This window comes from Lepisosteus platostomus, chromosome 10 (genome assembly GCF_059453375.1).
Source record: "Lepisosteus platostomus isolate fLepPlt1 chromosome 10, fLepPlt1.hap1, whole genome shotgun sequence".
In the NCBI taxonomy this organism is placed as follows: Eukaryota; Metazoa; Chordata; class Actinopteri; order Semionotiformes; family Lepisosteidae; genus Lepisosteus; species Lepisosteus platostomus.
In genome coordinates this window covers 23,979,630-23,995,824 of record NC_142620.1, presented here as the reverse complement: position 1 = coordinate 23,995,824, position 16,195 = coordinate 23,979,630, and the positions used below count along the sequence as shown (strand labels likewise).

The 16,195-nt window shown below is 36.7% G+C and overlaps 1 protein-coding gene across 4 annotated transcripts in view; it reads right to left on the bottom strand.

The window, feature by feature from the left end:
• Positions 1-16,195, bottom strand: part of tmem121aa (transmembrane protein 121Aa) — a 170,249-nt gene that overhangs the window by 31,432 nt on the left and 122,622 nt on the right. Inside the window, exon 2 of one of the 4 annotated variants that reach the window (XM_088648858.1) lies at positions 9,117-9,212. The exons of 2 other annotated variants lie outside the window; for them this stretch is intronic. The gene's annotated coding sequence lies outside the window, so the exon portion shown is untranslated. One more of the 4 variants, XM_088648859.1, reaches the window with a different exon arrangement.

The window sequence follows — 16,195 nt, the reverse complement described above, 5'->3', positions numbered from 1 at the left end:
TTCATTATCTGCTGCCTTCAGTAAAGTCTTTACACAGCAGCTGTACTGTATGGATATGTAATACATTTATCCCATTTTCATATTATAATTGTATTTTTTAGCAGATGCCTTTATCCAAGTAATTACAGAACAAAATCAGTAATTACAGAACAAAATCATTCAAATACAATAGAAATACTAAGTTAAAATCAAAAGTGATAAAAACATTGCAATTCTCAAGCTGCATAGAGTAAAAAAAATCCATTAAGTGGTAAATGATATGTAGATGAAAAATCATTGATTACAGTGAAGCACGATTGCAGCTAAGCACTGTGCAGTATTGGTTGGTGTTACAAGTTCATGACAGCATGAGAGAAATCACAGTTGCAGTAAAAACAGATGAGTCTGGAGGAGAGGTTGAAATGTGGTCAGCAACTGAGCAGTTCTGATTTCAACAGGTAATTCATTCTACTAGTGTGAAGCCTGGGATGAGATAGAGTAGAGTAGGTGGGGGAAAGAAGATGAGGAAAATAATCTGGTAGATGAAGGCTGAGGGTGGAGAGATCAACACAAGGAGAAGAGGAAAAGAAAAAAGGGAAACCAATTTAGAGAAATCTAAAACTGAAATTCAGTTTCGGTTGAGTTTAAAAAGATGTTCACTTCAATAACTGAAAATCACCAGTTATCTAATAGAGTGGGTAATGTGCTGCTTGTTCAAAGTTTTTAAAGTGAAAGTGGAGAAGAGCAATAGAGCAATATTTCTGAAGAGATGTGTAATGGGGTCTTGTTTAAAAGAAAACAGAAAACAGCCTGAAAGAGAATGAAGGATATATGTACAGTAGTAAAAGGATCAGAGAGGAGTCTGAAGAAGAAGAAAGAGGGAGGATTCAGTGAAGGACTGGAAATGTGGGGAGTGAGTAGAGTGTGGGAGATAAGGATGTAGGTGATGTCATTGAAGAAGAAAGCAAAGCCATCAACCAAGACAGAGTAAGGGAAAGGGAGGAATGGAGAAGGGATATGAAGGAGAATGTGTCAGGGATCTGGCAGGTAGTTCTCCAAGGATCCTGTGCGTAGACATGGGCTCTGTGGAATGCAGAGGCAAACAATCCAAAATTGTAACACAAAAGAAGAGATCAAAAGGCAAAAGTCAATACCAAAAACCGAGAAAGCTAACAAGAAAACAATGCGCACTAGAAAACTCTAAGAGGCTTTACAATAGTGAGCAGGGTTTGGTGTGTGAGGAAACTTTAAATACTGAAGGGAGAGGAACATGGTTGGATAATGGGTTCAGGAGTGAGAATCTGAGGAATCTGGTGCCTGTGAAAATGTGATGGGTTCAGTTAGGAATGAGAGTGTGAAATGGTGGGTTTGGGACTTTAATGGGGTTTGCGAGGGTGAGTGCGGGGTGTGATAGAATGTCTGCATATTGTTAGTACAATACTGAATGTTTGATTCGTAATAGGAATATTTGGCAGAGACAGGAGCTGAAGAAAAGAACAAGGGAGGATTAGAGTCAATGACAAAGGGAGGTTTAGATCTCCATTTTGTTTCTCAGGTGAAAGCAGTTTGTTCTGGCTGAGTTGAGCATGGACAGATGTAGACAGAGGGAGGCAAGAGATGAAGTAAGTACTTTAAAAGGAGTGGAAGTGGCAGAGTCCACGTTAGGAAAATCAATTTTTAACATTTAGATTGTACTGCTTAATGTATTTTGAAAATTGTAACTGATAAACTCATCCAAAAAGGCTTTCTAAGGTGAAGGAATTAATGGGATCATTGGTATCATTGGATAATAACCTTTTCTTACATTGTTTCAAGATTGTGGTTGTTATCCAAAATGGAGGAGAAAAAAAAATTAATGACATTGAAGAGCCTTGAATGTCACACCAAAGTCTTCCTGGTGAGAGATACTGTATAATATGATTAAACCAGGATTTAATTAATGTACATTTGTTTTCCACTATAGAGCTTAATCAAGGACAGAGCATGAACTGTAATAAATGCCTTGTTGTTTTTAGAGCTACATTCAGTTGTAGAAAGTATGCGCATGTTTAAAGAAAAATAGGACATAGTCATTAAATCCAAACTGATGAAAAAACAAACATTCTGACTTCCAAATATGCACAAATAAATCGTATACTGTATACAGTACATATGAGAATCTAATAATTAATTTAATAATTAGTTGTTGTTACTATAATATTATTGATACAGACTTCTGTATCATTGTTTTTAAATCACAGATGACAAATTTATTAAATAATTTTGTATCTCTTAATCTAATCCATATCTTCGTTTAGTATACTACATATCTGTCTTTTAGAACAAGACAGCAGCCTACAGAAGTGTTTGTGCATTAATAAAAGGGTGTTGGAGGAATAAATGAGGAATGATAACCTGGCTGAGTCAATAAAGTACCTGCATGCCTATGGGAAGTGAGCAATATCTTTTTGCACGGACAGTAGTGGTCAGTAGTGGAACGCAAACTCATTGATCAACAGAAATGTTGCTTTTTCAATTTCATAAATAATCAAGATTTAATTAATATATCAACAGAAACTGGGCTAAAGAATACTCATTAATTTTAACTTAGCCTGCTTGTGAATCTGCAGAAGGTATTTTATTCCACAGCTTTCCAGTTTAAGTTATTTTGTTTTTCCTACGGCATACTGTATAAACCATATTTACCGTCACATCTCTAAGAAACTTTAGCTAGTGTTCACTGATTTATCAGCTATCTGTCTTTAGTTTCCTGGAGGGGATTTGCATTTGGCATGTAATCACTTCTTCAAGTTGTATCCAGAGATTAAAATCAGAGACATAATGTCAAATGTGCTGCACAGTTAAAGAATGTTAAAATCCCAAAGGAGCAAACAGATTGAATATTGTAATATTAAAGTTTTTCTTTTTTTTTCAACTTTACAAAACTGCATCTGATTGAATCAAGGATTTACCTGTCCTGGACAATCCTAATCCAAATTATCACTCTATTGTAAATCACCTCTTATTTAAAGATTAATTCCACTAGTTTAAGTAATTGATCAATAAATCAAGAAATATTTAAATAATTGCTGGTTCTTGAGGGCTGAAGGATATTCTTATTTTTGTTACAAATTATTTCTAAATTATTTAATTGAACACACCTTCTCTTTAACTTATTAAAGTTAAATTGTTCCAGGCCTTTAGAAACTGTAAAGACAAAAATGTAAAGACTGCAAGACCTGTTGGACTGGGGTTATTCAGGATCAGAGTAAGAGATCCCTGCATCAGATGTACCTTTCAGTTTTGCTATGGACACTGCCAAGCACTTTAAACTTTCTTGAGATTTTTCATGGACCGATTAATTACAGAACCTAGGCAGTGGCATGGTGATTCACGCTACTGATTCACAATACTTGGATTCTGGGTTTCGTTCCAGACTGTGTTTACATGTTCTTACCAAGTCTGTGTGGCGTTTCACTCCAATTTCCTACCACCTTCCAAAAATATTCTGGCGAGATTAATTTGTCTCTAAATTAACCCCGTGTACTGTATGTGGCCTCCAATACACTATTGTCCCATACACGTTATAGTTTCTACAGTATCATTCCAAGACAAGCTCCAGGATGCAAAGTTGCAACACTTACTGCACAAGGAATAAACAGTTTTCTGATAAGGCATGGGTGATTTTAACTAATTTTTGCTAGTCTTAAATGAAACTTCAGGAATAATGACAGTAAGTTTCCCTTCACCTCTGCTGCTGTAACTTGTAATCCTTCAAAAGATCACTTCCTGTTAGAAGAAATCACACTTAGTCCCTCTCCTTGCTCTTGCTCATTTTTCTTATGTGTGAAGTACTGTATGCACTAACCACTGTTCTTACAATCATTGTTTCTAATCTCCTTTTGCTGCCAAATCTTCTTCTTGAAATTCTTTTACCATGGATCTTCAGATCTGCTGCTGTGACACCAAACTATTCAATTACAGACAAGATTCTTTGGCTCACAATTCCACAGCATCCTATTAATCAGCTGCCTTGCAGTACCATTCAACTTTACCACTGCATCAGCTTGTTTAGGCTTTCTCAAATCACTAAAGTTATTATTACACTGTGTAAAGGACTAATATCTTCATGTCTCTCCTCTCTTATAGATGAACTGCAAATGAATTCCATAAAAATAGCATTTCATTGAAATGACCTAAAGAAGGATTTTTTTTATTATTTCTATCCAACATTCCCAACAAACAAGCCCCTATTCTCCAGCACCCTTACACATTTGGTGAAGACTATCAATCACAACTTCAGCTTCGCGCCTACCGTGAAAACCCTTATACTGCCCATGTCTTCCCTTCCTAGACCTTCCATTGTATGCTGTATACCTTGTCTTTGTCTATATTTACAGTATAATGTACTTTTTGATTGGGTGTCCATTTTCTTTGTGATTTCAAAATTATCTACAATTAAATGCTCTTCTGAGCTATAGGTCAGAATATGTTGTTGATGCTGTGGGAGAGCAATCCAGGAGAATGTCTTTGATGGCAAGATGGAGAAAACTATTTCTAAAAACCACCATATCAATACATTTGTAAAACTGGAGAACAAGAACAACTTACCAAAGAAAAACTTTAATAAAATAAAGTTGCCTCTCCCTATCTTCCTTGACCAACAATATTAAAGACCTCTTTATGTATGACATATAAAGTAAAGGTCTGAATAAAGTAATGAAAGATGCATTTCTTTTATTTGTCTGCAAGGACAAGTGGCTTACGCTGAAATACATACAGTAGCTGTACTGTAAAAGAAAATGTTACACCATAATTATGCTGTAAAACATTCAGTGATGAAGCACAACAATATTAAAAGAAAAATTTGGCATTGAAACCAGTGAAATTACAGTGAATGTCTATAATATATGTAATATATTTAAGAAATATACTTACTCATACTTAAGAAACTCTGAGTTCCCAGATCAGTAATAGTGATTGGTATTGCTTGTAGAATACTTTAATACTTTGCTTTACAAAATATCTAATAGTTTTTTTCCATTACAGGCCATTTTAAGAGTTACTGAGGACAATTCAATTATAAACACTTATACAATTCAGACCTGGGAAAATAGTTAAATTGAATCAATTAAGCAAAAAATGTAGAATGAAACCAATATACTCCTGTTCTTGCAGGCCCTTGTTGCATGGCTAGGAAGATTCGAAAGTATTCATTCAGTATTGTAGAGTAAAATGTGACTCTTTATAAAAAGGTATAAATAAAAAAAATCTGTGGATGTTCCTGTTAATGCACAAAACCCTACAGAGGGGAGTTCAGATGTAATATTTTGCATTTATAGTGAATTAAACTTAAGAAAGGATTAAGACAACTGAAACAATGGTAGTCCTGATGCCAGGTTTGAAAAGGTTTGCCAAAAGCACCATTCCACTTCTACTTCTAACACCTGTTATGCAATAAGATAAATAAATTGTCAAATAAAGCACTTTTCTTCCCCCTAACTTATTTTCCCTTCTTCTTCCAGCAAACCTTCAATTTTTGCTGTACTATTGTGCCACCCATGAAGGGAAGAGTGTATGACAAACAGAAAAAGTATTAGGATTAGAGTAAACACATCAGTAAATATTAAAATTCCAGTTTTGGAATTTATTTGCTAGTTGCTTTTAAGCAAGGTATGCTTCAATCACATCTTGTTACTGCATATTTTCTAAATATTATTACAATACCTTAAACCAGAGTTATACAGGGAGAACTACAGTTATTATCACTCTCAATGTATCGGTGTTGTGTATATTTGTATAACATGTATAGTTAGTATTTTACACAAAGTAACAATGTTACATCACAAAGGGATCACACAGGCTATTTACCTGTGTCCATTTTCACATTTCCAAGGAACCACTGTTTAACTAGCTAAATGTAGCATCTGATTTAGAAAGCTAAAATAGGGGGCTTACAGCACAAATACAATGATTTACAGCAAGGGACAATAAATTTATTTAAGATTTAACTATATTTCCCGCAGCTAGATATTATCAAAGCTAAGAAACTTTATTTTAAGAATTCTAAACCTCTTCATTGTAGCGGTATGCTTATTAATAAGACAGAATTAAGTGTTGCTGTACCTTCCTAGTGATGCCTCTCTCTCATCTCTGTGATCCAGCCACGGAGAAGCCACTCATGTGCTCATTGCTTAGGAATGTTGTGTTTCTGATAAGGATTGGGAGGCAACAGGCAACCAGCTATTATAATTGATGGCCTACTCCTGGCACCAGGATGCCTGGTCAGAGCAACTTGGACCCTACAAACACCCGGTTTATGGTCCTAGGGTCAGACGTCATGGTCAGTCATTCCTCAAGTTGACCAACCAATCAGGAACCTGAAGGGCACGTGGGTCTAAAATGCCCGCCATACTCTCGACCAATCACTGCTCGTATGTGTTCTTGTTAAAAGACAGTGCAGAACTCGCAACCTTGCTCCTCCGTCCACTCTTGCGCTCTCTGACTTAAACTTGTGACTGCCAGCACTGTTTTTGGTCCAAGCGCTGAGCCAGAGGAAGCACAGACCAGTTTGAATGCCAGCAAACTGCCGTGGACGCCGCCTGATCAACGGAGCATATGGCTGGACCCTTGTCGACATCTGAATACTTTATTCAGAAGTAGCCACTAAGCCGGAAGCAAACTAAGTTTCTTCCCCCAAAGAGTGACTTTCTTTGACTGACACAGTCACTGCTTTGTGCACAGAGAGATTCCATAGTTCAGTCCGGGTGCTAACTAGAGAGGTACTTGGAGAGCAATGCTGTCTTACACCACAGCAGCAGATGTCTCTCCCTCCATCTCCCCGCAACTCCAAGCACCAGTCAGCTGTTCTTTGCTGTTCGTGCCGGGAGATATAAATTCGTACTGGATAAGTAAATCCAATATTCTACATTGTCGATCGAGAATTCAATTGTATCTTAACACAGGTTGATATCGATTGAATTCGTATAAGTAATGTATCTACTTATTAGTATCTAATATAGAATCAGTATTAGTATTAGTATGAGACTGATTAATGAAATAGTATAGCGAATGGTATACTAAATGCATATTTCTTTGTTTTATGTCTCTTTTTGATTATATACTGTATATTCTATATCTTGGGAATACAATAAGATCTGCCATATGTTTTTATATGCACACTTTTATGCATTAATAAATGTATTTAGTGGATTTTAACCCATGTGTGTGTATTGCTGATTGTTCTAACGTTTGATTCCCTAATAGCTATAAAGAACCACCTTGCAGTTTACTGTTACAATAAATAAATTGTCCCAGTAAATTCACAAAACTCCTGCAAAATAATTGGTAACCTTGATAATCCTTGGTAACCTTGCTGTGACACTGTCCTACAATTTCTAACTGAATCATATTTTTAATTTTTTAGTTATGACTTTGATGAAGGATTGAAGATTGATTTGATTGATTTGAAATGATTGATTTTATTGAAACGTCCACATTCATTGATTTGATCTGTGGAACATCTTATTGAAAATAAACCTAACATGAAACTGTTCATCAAAGGTGTAATATCACAGGATAGGTGTGGAGCTTTTAACAATTTTAATTAATTTTGATTTTATATCAAGTCTAAGAGGATCCAAAAGTACTTTTATATAGTATAGAACTTATTTTTTTACTAAAGACCTTTCTATTGTTCCACACTGAGGACCTCATCCTTAACTATGGCAGTCCAAGGGAACTGTGAACATAAAACTCAATGTGGTGACAGTTAATAGTACAGGAGGTTTTATTTCTGAATTGCTTGTGGGTCTTACACTTTAAACGACATTGAGAGAAGCACCCATCTCTCTACAACTTCACAGGTTCTAACAACAATTGTCTCCCTGGTGTGGTATAAACATTCTTTTATTCTTAAGAAATATGGTGCATTAGGTGTACATAACTTTGGTAATTTTCTCAGAAAATACTGTTGAAGTTTTTCAGGCACCTGTTGAAGGCAAAAAAACCCTGTACTTCAGTGAATCTCTGAGTTATTATTCACTTCAATCGGATGCTGAGTTACTGTGTGTAACAGTTGGAAGGAGCTACTCTAGATTATCCTGAGAATTGTCAAACTCACTTCAATGAAGATACAAAGTGCAGAGAGCAGGTCAGCTAGGCAGGGCTCCAAAGGCAAGAATTGTCACTTGAGCAAAAGCACTGTGATGTAATAAATATGCAGAAGAAATGTTTACTGGAATTACTGTCTGGCTCCAGCTGAGTCGTTTTTCAAGGGCCCATTTTAGCCAAGAAAGCATTTATTTCATTACCCTTTTCATCTTAGACTTGAAGTTTTTTGAGCATCTTGAAAAAACAATCAACACATTTTGTGCAAGTCAGATATTACACAAACACAGTGCATAAATGATTGATTACTATATATGCTTTAGTATGTATTTGGCCTTTCACTCTATGCTAATGTTAAAACAATAAATAATGAAAACTTACAGGATTGAAATATATCCAGTCGTCACGATCTTATTTCTGTGTGCTTCCTTTCTTCCCAAAAGACAAAAAAGATTTGTGGGTGTCACAGTGGTGTGGCTGTTAGCATTGCTAACTCACTGAACTAGGGGCATTCGTTCAATTCCATACCTGGGGTGCTATCTGTGTGGAGTTTGTAAGTTCTCCCTGTGTTTGAGTTTTCTCTGGGCTCTGGTTTCCTTTAACAGTCCAAAAACATACTGATAGGTTAATTGGGTTGTAAAGCCCTCCTCTTAAGGATGCTTCAGCCCTTCCTCGTTTACTTGATCTCCTGCACCTGCCTCCTGTTCAAGTCTCCCCTTTAAAAGCCAGATGCTTCTACCAATCTAGGCTCAGCTTTGGAAGATGGACGCCGGGAAGCCTGCCTAGCAGCAAGCCCAGGAGGGGATCGACGGCATAGGCTTTGCAACGGCATACTGACCATCTGGGTCCGGGGCTTGGAGCACCTGGCCCCGTTACCCTTTTTTATTCCGCCGACCCTTTGCCGGATCCTGCTCCGGCTTTTAACTTCGTTTGTCTTCGTCACTGATGAACCACCCGGTTCTGGACATTTGCCTCCACATGGAATTCCTAATGAACACCCTTCGGACTTCTTTGCCTTGGACCACGTCCCCCCCAAAACACCGGCGCACCTTGGACATGCCCCCCTGTTCTTCCAGCCCTGATCCTAGTCCTTTTTCCCTGTTTTTGTCTCACTCCCCTCTGGATTTTGCCGTCGGCATAGGGTCCTGAAAGACATTTCGTGACATTTGGTTATGGGAAAATTTACCCTGGTATACAGTAAGTGTGTGCATGTTTATTTGTGTCTGTGTGTGCCCTACAATGGAATGGTATCATGTCCTGGTTCTACCTCATGACTTTGAATTGGATGAATGAAAAAAATGTAGGATAGAGTATGATTCTCTAATCTATTTTACACCTTTTTACACATAATACAACTGTAAAATATAAGAGTTCTAAATGTTCTCAAATCAAACAAGATTTGAGTGTTAACACTTGTGTATTAATTCTAGACTAAGTTGAGAACTAGTCTCGTACAGTGGGGACTCCTTAATGTTTCCCTTTAATTTATTTGGTGAACTAATTTCTCATTGCCATACTTGATTTGTAATGTAAGGAGGCTTTTACATACATATTGTGGTTGGTGGCAGAATGTGTATACAGTATATAAGATATCACTTAATAAAATACTATATTAAATGCAGAAGTGAAATGCAAGGTCAGTGCAAATATCATGATCCCATTTCAATCCTAGCCAGCTCTCACCATATATGTACTGTATGTACAAGAAGCAGATTAAATAGAGTGTATAAAAACAACAGGCATGTTTCTGTTAATTAATTAAAAAGTTAGAGGGAAACACATATGATCTCGTTTGACATTCTGAAGAAAGCGCAAACCATGGAGGAGAGATCACCCCGTGCATTTGACTTTTGGGGGTAGTATGATATTTGTAAACCCAAGACACCAATCCTGCAAGACATGTGCAGAAAATGCATTTGCACTTCAAAGCACTACTTTTTCAGTTCCTCTAATATCTGTGATGTTTCCTTATTCTTGTGTATTAAGAAATTACAGTGGTTGTGTATAGTTGTACATAACATTTTTCACATGAATGTACTAAACATACACTAACATAAAAACAATATTTAAAATAAAATTAAGGTAAAGTGATCTTCCAACGAATTTCAAATATGTGTTATATGTGTTATATAATTACCCTACACCATTGTGCTTCAGTGGATCTGCCACTAAACAGTTGGAAGTCAGCTTTGTTTGTAAAGAATACTATTTTGCAGGTTTGATAATTCAGTTGTTTTATTCTTCCGCCATTTCCGGCTTTTTGATTTGTTGCCTCTTCTGAGCCAAGGTTTCCATGCAGCTGCAGGTCAATTGTGACCATTTGACATCAATTTGCATTTCTAATTTCTTAAATAATAAATGCAAAGTAATCTACTTGTACTTGTAGCAAACTCATGTGTAAGATCTCAGATCACATCAAGAAATAAATTTAAGGAACTCAATACCATTTTTTGGAGACCTTTCTTCCTCTACAAAATCAATTGTCACCAGCACTAGTTTCAAAAACACTCAAACATGCCTTAAAACTAAATATTGGATGGTAATGTATTGATAGGCTTTTATTAACTAAAACTTTTAATTCCATATGCTTACCATGCCATGCCATTTTTCACCATGTTTCCATAATAATTTCTAATACTGTACCTATGATGTAGAGAACACTACATCTTTAATGAGTTCTGAAGAGAAATGTAAGCAGCTTGTAAATAAGTATAATTTATTATTATAATGTGAATGAGTAATTAGACTGTTATTATTACATGTTATTATTAACTATCGATTTGGAATCATTTTAGAATAACTTCCTTTTTTCGTTTCTGTATTATGTTTAATAGATTTTTTTGTAATTGAAAGTTCATGAAACAAATGGCAAGCCACATTCCTTGATGACCTAGATATTGTCTGATTTACATACACTCTGGGATTTGTGTTGTTCTGTTGCGAGTTGGTGAAACTTAACATAGAAAATTTAAAGGACTAAAAGAGACTAAAGAGATTCCTAAAAGACAGTCTCTAAGTCCAGTATCAACAGTATCAAAAGGTGATTGAATAGGTCTATGTAACTCTGGAGAAGCAATTAAGCAGTTTATGTCTTCATTACTTAATTTATTGCTTATATACAGAATACAGTATATTCTAGCTGTTTTGGTAAAACTCACAAACCTATAGGGTAATATATTAAAATGTTGCTTAAGTTGTGTTTTATGTGATGGGATATCATACTTTGTTTTAATAGAAACACTGTAGTGAATACCAATATGAGTTTTCCAAGGTTCATTGCACCACAAAGAAGTTTAAGCAATTACTGTACATTAAAGATAATCTATTCACATGAGACTGGATCTTTCACTGGCCAAATCACACTGAACCAGATTCAGTTCAGTTAGAAAATGACTTGGACTTGATTCAGACTCAGGACGTTGAATGTTTGAATTCAGACTTGACTCAACATTTTTTAAAAGCAATTTTGACTAGAATCCATCTGTTATGATCGCAATCCCTCCTCTTAAGGGCACTCCAGCTGTATCACATTTTTGCTGATTCCGTGCAACTGCCATCAATCCTGCCCCACCTTATTTCAGCTGGGCGCTCTCGCTACTCCTGGCTCTGCATTGGAAGACGGATGCCTGGAGGCCTGCCTACCACCAAGTCGCCCTACTGTACGTCCGAGGCTTGAGAGCATAGGCTCTGAGCACCTGGCCTTGTCATCCTGTTTTTATTTCCCTGTCACTGTACTGGATCCCGTTCTTTTTTTTTAACTGTGTATTTTTTCGTCGCGGATGGATCTATCGGATTTGGACCTTGGACTTCGCCAATGATTTCCCCTTAGACTTGTTTGCCATGGCCACGTCCCCCACGCACCGGTTCATTGTCGTCACGCCCCCCTGTTTGTCAACATGCCCTGATCCTTGTCTCCTCCCCGTTGTCCTTTCTCACTTACTACTGGATTATACCGTCTGAATACGGTCCTAAACTACGCATTGTAACAGAATGCAAAACCGGAAGTCCAGGACTCCATCCGTTTTCTATTTTTTCCCCTTGGACCCTTTTTGTTTAGGGCTTCGGAGCCACCCTGGAAAGGAGGGGACTACTGTCACAATCATAATCCCTCCTTTTAAGGGTGCTCCGGCTCTTTAACATTTTCACACTCTTTGATCTTGTCACCATGTGTTTGACTGTGAGTCATGTCACAATCTGATTGTGGTTGAGATTCCTCAAATGGCAGTACACACATTTCAGAGTGCCACCCAACGCAAGGCTGGGGTTAGTTATCCAGAACCTTCTCTTGACTTTTAGGAAAACAGCAACTGGGAGACAATTGTGATTATTTTAGGCCTTCAAATATGTAAGTGAGAGAAGCACTGCTCCTCAAATCATCTTTCAGTGTATACAAAGATGAATGGCTCTGATTAGATGTGCTGTGCAAGAGACTTTGCTGTAAGCCAATAAGTGAAAGTTTAAAACATTTAAAGCAGTGTTATTATGAATTGTTTTTTTTTCTCTTTTGGTGAGTGAAAATCTATAAAAATATATTGTATCTGGTTCAAGTTTACATGGAAAACAGTTTTACCATAATCTGTTATTAAATTATGATGAATGCATGACACATTCTGCCTATTCTTACACTTACGAAGTATCTGGTAAATAATAATAATAATAATAATAATAATAATAATAATAATAATAATAATAATAATAATAATTGCTTTCTGGATACTCCGCTCAAAGCGCTTTACAGGTAATGGGGACTTCCCTCCACCACCACCAATGTACAGCATCCACCTGGATGATGCGACGACAGCGCCAGAGCACTCACCACACATCAGCGATCAGTGGGGAGGAGAGCAGAGTAATGAAGCCAATTTATAAATGATCTTACATTATTCATTGCTCATGTTTTCTGAACGATGGAAGCTTGTAATTGATTACATAGGTATACACAAGGGCCTAGAATTTGACCATTTATTTATTTATAGCTGCAATAATGCTTATTTTTTAGAAAAACTTGAAATCCCAATCATTACTTTTACTATTCAACCTCCCAAGTTGGAAGGACCAAATTTTAATCAGCTGCCTCAAGGTGGGGGAAAAGATATTGATGTGGGTGGTGGTTTCAGATGGATTAAACAGGGAAGATGCTTGATCAGTGCTCAGGTTAAGACAACATTATCTCAAGCCTAGTAGTTTTAAAACCTTAGTAGCAAAGTCATTAGCTGAGTGTTCCCAAGTGGCAGGTGCATGACTGACTGACCACAGCTGGGGGTGGATGAACTTTAGCTCACTCTTGGGACGCGAAAGGCCCCAGGGATTTCAAAGGGATGTCAGTTAGAGATGTGCTACTTCAATTGACACTAAATTTGACCGGGCTTGCAGTGTTGCAAAATGCAGAGTTTCTAACAAAACATTAAGTTGATTGGCAAAAGTCACTTCCAGAAAATAATTGAGAATTCACTATTTCAAAAAAATAAAACATTTTAAAAGACAAAACCTAAAGTTCATTTTAAAATTTGCTAATTCTACTGAAAACAGAACAAAGGCACTTTTAAAACAACCAACAGACATGGCAGCAGAGTGATGCAGTAGTCAGCATTGCTGCCACACAGGGCTGGGGATCTGGGTTTACACAGTTCAAAGACAAGCTTGTAGGTTAACTGGATTCTGGGGAAGTCTGCCCTGGTGCAGTATGTGTTTGTATCTGTTTGTGCACTGTGTGTAGACTGGGATCCCATTCAGGGTCTATCTCACTTTATGCACATTGCTTGCTGGGTTAGGCTCCAGCTGACTCTGTGACACTATAGTAGAGGAAAGGATAAGAAAAGGGGTGATTTTTCATCATTTCATTAAGTTCATCATTTGATACTTATTGGACCTACATAAGATAGGCATTACCTCAGGTGTACACAAAAAATGCATTTTCATGTGATTCAGTTTACTGCTGACTCATTCACTATTAAATCCAGTAAGATGTGATTTGTTGTTTCATAATGAGCAAAAAAGAAGAATCTTTATCTTTATCCAGTTTCATTTTTCAATTGTTTTGGTGCTAGTATTAGGAAACGTATAGCATACATTTGATTGTGGAACATTACAATGTCTGTTGCAGGGTAGGAAAATAGGAACATAGATTTTATAACCTTTCAGTGACAGTATATGTGAAGGAACTGAGGGAGGTTCTGTGGTAATTCCTCTGTAGAATCCCATCTGGATTTCTTCCTTGGGAGTTTGCCTGGTCAGATAAATCATGAGTAAGGAGGAAAACACTTACTGTATGGTCTATTGACTGTAATATCCTTTGAATTGTACTGCACATTAGGGACAGAGGAATTGTGCATTTGAGTTGTTATCATTTCTCCTAAATGCTCAGGTCATCTTCTCATTGTGGGTACTTTTGTTATCCACCTCCTCTTTCTTCCTTTGCTTATGTGAAACTTCAGCAGAAAATGCCCTTTTCTCTTATTTTTGGGAGTGGTTTCATAAGCCCACCTTTTTAAACAAGATCACTTGCAATCATATATTATTATTGCTGAGTGACCATCCTATCAACAGCAGTAATGCCAGTCAGTCATTATGCAAGTCAGTCTGCTTTTGCTGCTCAGATACAGTACATCTAGAGATGAGTCATCATTGAACAAAAGAAACACAAGATACGTTTCCCCAAAATGGCAGATAGAAACTCTTCCCAAAACACAACCACATCCCAGGTTTCCCACATCATATGTACAGTATGTCCCTGTTCCATAAAGTACTGAGGGTGTTTTTTACAGTGCAGAGAAAAAGTTTGTGAACCCTCTATAATTGTTCCAAACATAAATAAACATAAAGACAGAAAATATATATTAGGGATAGTTAAACAAAATGGAAAAGATTAGTAAAATATTCTCAAGTGAATATTACTATATACTGTATTACTGAATCTCTATATTCAGTAACTGGTGGGACTTTTTGAGCAGCAATAACTTCACCGAGACATTTACTGTAATTGTTTCTCAGCCACTTAGGGTACAGTACATCAGCTTTTATGAATTTGGACCCATTGTTCCTTTAAGAACTGCTTAAAGTAATTTGGGGGTTTCCTTGCATGAATTGCTTACTTCAGGGCCTGCCATAACATTTCAATGTGATTAATGTCCAGACTTTGTTTTGGAAAATGTGAAATTTGTTCTTCTTCAGTCATTCTGTTGTAGATCTCCTTGGAAGTCTATGTCTTGCTGCATGATTCACGTTTAGCTCTACTTCAGCTGATGAATAGATTGCCTGACATTTTCCTCCAGAATATGCTAATACAATGACAATTTCATGGTTCCTTCAGTCATGGCAAGCTCTAGGCCCAAGGTACCAAAGCAGCCCCAAACCATTATACTCCCACCACCATGTGTGACAGTTAGGATGTTTTTTTCTCTTTTTTTTGGAAGGCAGTGTTTGGTTTTCTCCATACAAAATATTTCTTATTATGGCCAAAAAGCTCAACTTTTGGAATTGTCTGTCCAGAAAACATGTTTCCATTAGCTTCATGGATCAAACAGGTGTTCTTTGGCTAACCTTAGATAGGCTGTAATGTTTTTTTAAAAGAACAATAGTTTCTTCCTGACTATCCTCCAATGAAAACCATTTGTTTTTAGTCTTTTCCCTGTGGTTATGAAAACTGACATTAGCCAGTGAGAGAGACGTGCAATTTCTTAAATGTTATTCTTTTGTTTTAGTAACCAGGATGGTCACAAAACACTCCAAAATCTTTTTATTTTGGTGTGTCATGTTTCACTAACCGGTATGGTAAAGCCTTAATAATTCTGACCATTATAAACATCTTGTTACCAAAGTATTTAACCGTCTGATTCTACTTAGCTCCTTAGACTAGGGGTGCAATTACTGTATTAAGTATAGACACTTATGTTCAGTTATTTATATTTTATATTTCATATTGTATACCACTACACCTCAAAAAACACTGATTTGGTAAATATAAACACTTAGATATTTTAGAAAAGACTGGTTTCTAATAAACAAGGCTATCATGGTAACCTCTCTAACTCTCATAATTATCATAAACTTTTATTCATCAATGTACTGCATCTCAGTATAAAATATTATTTTTTTACATTCAATGGGATTGTAAGCTTAAGAGACCATG